This window comes from Dermacentor andersoni, chromosome 7 (genome assembly GCF_023375885.2).
Source record: "Dermacentor andersoni chromosome 7, qqDerAnde1_hic_scaffold, whole genome shotgun sequence".
Taxonomy (NCBI): domain Eukaryota; kingdom Metazoa; phylum Arthropoda; class Arachnida; order Ixodida; family Ixodidae; genus Dermacentor; species Dermacentor andersoni.
The window spans coordinates 95,014,106-95,019,952 of NC_092820.1; positions in this window are offsets into that span (position 1 = coordinate 95,014,106).

Sequence of the window (5,847 nt, forward strand, 5' to 3'; positions counted from 1 at the left end):
GGCCGGCTCAGCCAATGGGAGAGGCGCATCGAGGACTCGTCGACTCGCGATGCGCCGAGTGCGGTTGAGGTGCCCTCTCCCGAGAGACAGTTACTGCGCTGCACTTCACCCTAATTTATTCTGCTTTCATAACAAGAATTTCTATCTCACTGTACGACACGCTGACTCGACACCGCCGTGATCATGCAGCAATGGGAGGAGGGAAGGCCGGTTCCGGTTTCGCTTTTACGCGCAGCTGTCACTCTGCTCTTGTCGTTTCAGAACAGCGCAGCAATGACTAAATGGGAGCGGAGCGAGCCACATCTTTCTCATTCTCCCGCACTCGTAGCAACGAATGCATTCACCAATTAAACACGGCCACCGAAGTACGCAGGCGGTGCACAATAAAGCTAGTTTCAGTTTCAGCACACCCGTGAGCGAGACAAAACATGCGGCCGTCAAATGCCCCAGTCGACATGGAATGACGCACCTAAATGAAAGAAAGCAGGGGGCAGCAAAATAGGAGGATATCGCAGTAGTACTACTCAAAATAGTAGCATTCGTATTTCAAAGTTCTTATAAGCTAAACAGCTTTAATAAGGAGATAGAAAATTGGAATTGCGTAGTGATGTTCCACCTATCGGAACATCCACTGAAACTACAAGTACTGCGTTCTTAGAACCGGCAGCAGAATATCTGTGTTTTATAGGTCTTTCGGGATTCAATCATTAATTCGTTTACAGAGTCACTATGGGTGGTCATCGAATAAATAGCGAGCAAGTGGCCGAGGCGACTGATCTGCATGAAAGGAAGCTGGCGCCTACGACAGCCCAATACCGCGACTCAGCCAAACAAAAAGCTGGGATATCGTCAGGCGTGTATATAGCTCAGGCCTCCTCCATGGACATAGTCGATGAGTAAAAGGCATATATACGAACACTGCAGGCGATAATAATAACGGGCTCTTGCATTGGATCCGCACCTTCAAGAACTTATATTGCTTATATCCGCGCACCACGGACGCAAAATAGTGAGATTGGCTGTTCAGTGCCTTAAAATTCTATTTAAAATTCAATGCATTTAATGCGCTTCCACTCAGGCATATTTAATGACATTAAAGCTCGCGGTCACTTTCACCGTACAGTCTAGTCTGTTCTCGCAATTCTTTCGGCCGTGAAATGCGCGTCACTCCCAAGTTGACAGCCACGGCCGCAAAGCATGCACACGTTAGCGATCGCAAACAGTTCTGCAAAATGTACCTCTTATGGCGCCCTCAGTGGCATTTAATGTCCTATTGCTTGCGATGACATTTTTTTTAAAGCGAAAGCTTTACTGGCCGCGAACTTTCGATTTCGCCGTGACGGTGCTCCGAAGAGACACATGATGTCACAACGCGCGCTTCGCCACGAGGCGTTCATTTGATGGACCGCCAGCGGTTTTTGAGCAGGCGCGAGTAAGAGCGGGCGTGAGAGAGAAAATCTGGGGGCCTTTGCTCCTTGAATATGACTCTGCCAAGGCGCTACAGAGGAGGTTTCACGCGTTTGTCCCCTAGACATACCGGCATTGCGGAGCGCGGTCACCGCCAGCGCGGTGAGACAGTGGGCGCGGACGCTCCATCGCTGCCTGAACGGGCAGGGTTCTGACTGGTGTTGTATATGTCGCCGGTCGCTTTTTTTCGTCGCGACGCTAGATTGGATTACTTACAAGCACTGCTCCAGGAGGGCACATGTAACCGGCAAACGGAGGCCTTAGGAGAGCACCTGAGGCTATAATAAAGCAGGCGGCGCAGCATCTCCAAGTCACCCAAGGGGTATCGGGGGGAACAAAGCTGGAAGCAGGGCGGCCCGTGGGTTGGGGCTGCGGAGGCCGAAGCGGGCCAGGGGGTGTTCGCATAAAAAAGTGGCTGTCCGCGATAGTGCACAGCCGATCTTATACACCCCTGGCCACCAAATGAAGCTTCCGGGCCCACTGCCTCACCGCGCGGGCAGCCAGCGGCGGATCGTAAACAAAGTCGACCCTACACCGCAATGCCGGCATGTCTAGGGACAAACGCATACAACACAATGCTAAGAAACTCCCTGCGTAGTGTCTAGGCAGAGTCGCATATTCAAGGATCAAAAGCCCCTCTCTCAGGCTCGCTCTTACTCGCGCCTGCGCAGAAACGTCGAGCGCCGCGAGAAACGCTGCGCCCGGCTGTACCTACTAGGAATTGGATAAATGCAATCCGGTGGGTCCAAAGTAGCGACGTCAAGCAGTACAGGCGGATCGATGTCCACAAACGGACCTTATCACCAGAGTTATACGTGGCGTCGGTAGGTCCGTGTAATGTAGAATCTTGACAAGCAAAGCCGATTCAGCATTTAGTAGTCCTGCACGTGGAGTAAAGTGCAAGCAAATCCATGCCTACCTGCTTATGCGGGAGCATCAGGGATCGATAGGGAGCAACAGCGGGACACGCGGGTGGTGATTTGCGTCTCCGGCAGTCACTCCTAGTCTTAGCATATTGCCTGAAGTCGCGAGCAAAGCCAGACTAGTAGTACTTTTGGCGTATGCTTCTACGTGAAGCCTGAATAGCGAGAGGCGGGCTATTTTGTGATTGTCGTCAAGGGGCACGAATTGCACTTCAGGGAGGCAGGCTATCGCATTCGAATCAAAGCTCGCTTTGTATATAAACAGTGTGTCTACCAACCGGGAAAACCGGGAATTCTCAGGGATTTTGAGTAGTCTGGAAAAACTGAGAGAATTTGTGCCTCTATCAAGGAAAATTAGCTGTAACTTTATTGAAATGGTCGAAGGTCGCGGTAATGATGGCTCGAGTAAGACAGGAATCGTAATGAATCGTCAAGCTTTGACGCCCTGTCGTCGGCTAATGGAGTTGGCAGAGTACATTCAATGACAGACTTTCCGGATGCCCGATAGTTTGGACGGCGTCCCGGCACCGCCACGTACCCCATAGAGTGAATGTATCAGAACGTCTGAAATTTCGGACGCAAGGACCCTTCGCCGTCCGATTTTCAGGACTTTTTGCCGTGACCGCAGGTCCGAAACGGCATTAATGAAAGCCACCACCGCTGCCATTTTGATTACCTCGCCGCCTCGAACCGGCACTCTCGCACGCAGGTCAGCTGGCAGTCGTAGCCACCACTGCGGCAACGCTAGACCTAGCTGCGACGACGTTCGCTATTAAGCTTGTTGTCGTTTGGTGCCATGTTTTTCATTGAAAGAATTCGCTGCTGTCAGCAATGACACCGACTCCGCCTTTGTGGTCCTCGCGATTGGCTGAGAAGCTTGGAAAGCACGGTGCATTGCATAATACCGGTTCTCGAGAGTCAGCTTCGCCTCTGTACAGAAATGTTACTTGGTGAAGCATACGCAAACGTATTGCAGTGAAACATAACAAGCGTGGGAAAGGGGCTATTGCCACGGGACACAGTATGTATTCCTTAATTATACACGCGTGCACCCGGTATCACCTGTCACAGTACGATAACCGATATGCCTAATACGTGTACCGACAGGTGTTCAGAGCGTTTTCGAATGTGCCTGTGGTGGTTTGAGCCATTAAGGGCAGTAACTGACATGCATCTGTTTTTTCCAACTGGCCGGTTTTTCGGACGTCTTCGCAGCCCCTAAGGAGTTAGAAAAATCGGACGTGGACTGTGCAACTGACCAAGATGCTTCAAATGGTCCGTGGGGCGAGCGAGTTGCGGAAGGAGGACAAGAACAGAAAGGACCTACGCATTGAGGAATGCACGGGAAAGGAAGCGTGCTGCCGCCGTTTTGAAGGAGCTTCAGCTCAAGAAACTGTTGGCTGATGCCGAGATGCAGACGTCCCTATTACCCAAACCAAATTAATCTCTTTGAAGCAGTGAAACGCAACACTGAGGCGTCGTGCGCGAGCTGAGAGTATGTCAGGACAGTTGAGGTTGACTTACGAGCTGTTGAGAGAGAATCTCAATTGTGACAAAGTTAGGGCCTCATATTACTGAGCTTGCTATCAGTTGATATAGAAAGCTCATACTCGAAAATATTTGCTTCTGTATGCATCTCCTTTTTATTCGTATATGAGAATGTCCGACTCTATTTGCAATTTTTTTTCGAAGACATTTGGCTGTGCATTTTACTAACCTCTCCCGTCTATTCTCTTTTTGAATAGCATAAACACTACTCCTAGTATTCGAATTGGATTAAGTAATTTTTTTTTCATATGCTCACTAGAGAGTGAAAGCATCGGGCGACATGGTTTCAGCCCGTCTTGACATAAAACAGTTTTGCATCACTCAGGGAATTTTGCAAAGGCACTCAGGGAAAACCTGGAAAACTCAGGTACTTTAGAAATGTCAACTTGGTAGACACTCTGATAAAGGACGCTATGGCGGCGAAAAAAAAAAAAGAAACGATGACAGTGCACGGACGAGCATCCAAGGAGGCTTCGATATACGGCCCAGGGTGTCTACCAACCGGGAAAACCAAGAATTCTCAGGGAATTTGAATAGTCTGGAAATACTCAGAGAAAACTCAGGAAATTTGTGCTTTTATCAGGGAAAATTAGTTGTAACTTTATTGAAAGGAAACGAAAGTCGTTTTAATGCTGGCTACAGTAACAGAGGAATTGCAACGAATCGTCGTTGAGGCTGTGTCATTGGCACTAGGTATTGCCAGAGTAGTTAACGATCGATTTTCCAGACGCCCGATTTTTCGAACATGCCCGATAATTCGCAAGGCTTTGCGGCGCCACCACGTACTCCGTGTAGTCAATGTATATTGCCCTGCTGCAGGTCTGAAATGGCATTAATCAAAGCCACCACCGCCGCCATTTTGATTATCTCGCCGCCTCGAACCGGCACTCTCGCACGCAGATCCGCTGGCAGCCGTAGCCATTACCGCGGCAACGTTAGGCCTAGCTTCTTCTACGTTCGCTATTAAGCTTCTTTCCGTGTGGCGCTGTGTTTTTCATTGAAAGAATTCGCCGCTGTCAGCAATGGCACTGACTCCGCCTTTGTAATCCTCGCGCTTCGAAGTTCGCAGAGCACAGCGCGTTGCGCAATGCCAGTCTCCGAAAGCTTTGCCTTAGTACAGCATTGTTACGCGGCGAAGGATAAGCGTGGGAAGGGGCAATTGTCACGGGACGCAGTAAGTATTCCTTAATTATACACGTGTGCGCCCCCGTCTCCAGTCACAGTACGAGCACCGATATGCCTAATAAGTGTACTGGCAGGCCTTCAGAGCTTTTCCGGACGTGCCAGTGGCACATTTAGCCCTTAAGGGCAGTTACATGCATTCATTTTTTTCGTACTGCCCGATTTTTCGGGTGTCTTTGCGGCCTCTAGGGAGTCCGAAAAATCGAACGTTGACTGTACAACTGACCAAGAGGGTACCTAAAATGATCCATGAGGTGAACGCGCGGCTGAAGGAGGATGAGCACAGAAAGGACCTACGCACGGAGGAATTAACGGGAAGGGAAGCGTGCTTCTTTCAAGGAGCTTCAGCTAAAAAACAATGTGTTAGCTGACGCCTAGATGCAGGTGTCCCTATTCAAACAAAAATAAACTCTTTAAAGCAGTGAAACCCAACACAGATGTGTACAGGCTGAGAGTATGTCAGGACAGCTGAGGTTGACTTTCCAGCTGCTGAGAGAGAATCTTAGTTGTGACAAAGTTCAGGCCTCATACTGACGAGCTTGCTATCAGTTGAAATAAATATCTCGTATTCAAAAATATTTACTTATGTATGCATCTCCTTTTCAATCGTATTTGAAAATGTTTAACTCAATTTGGAATGGGTTTTACCATTTCTTTCGCTGTGCCCTCTGTTTTCTTTTTAAATAAAGTAGATATTGCTCCTTACTATTCAAACTGGATTAAGTCA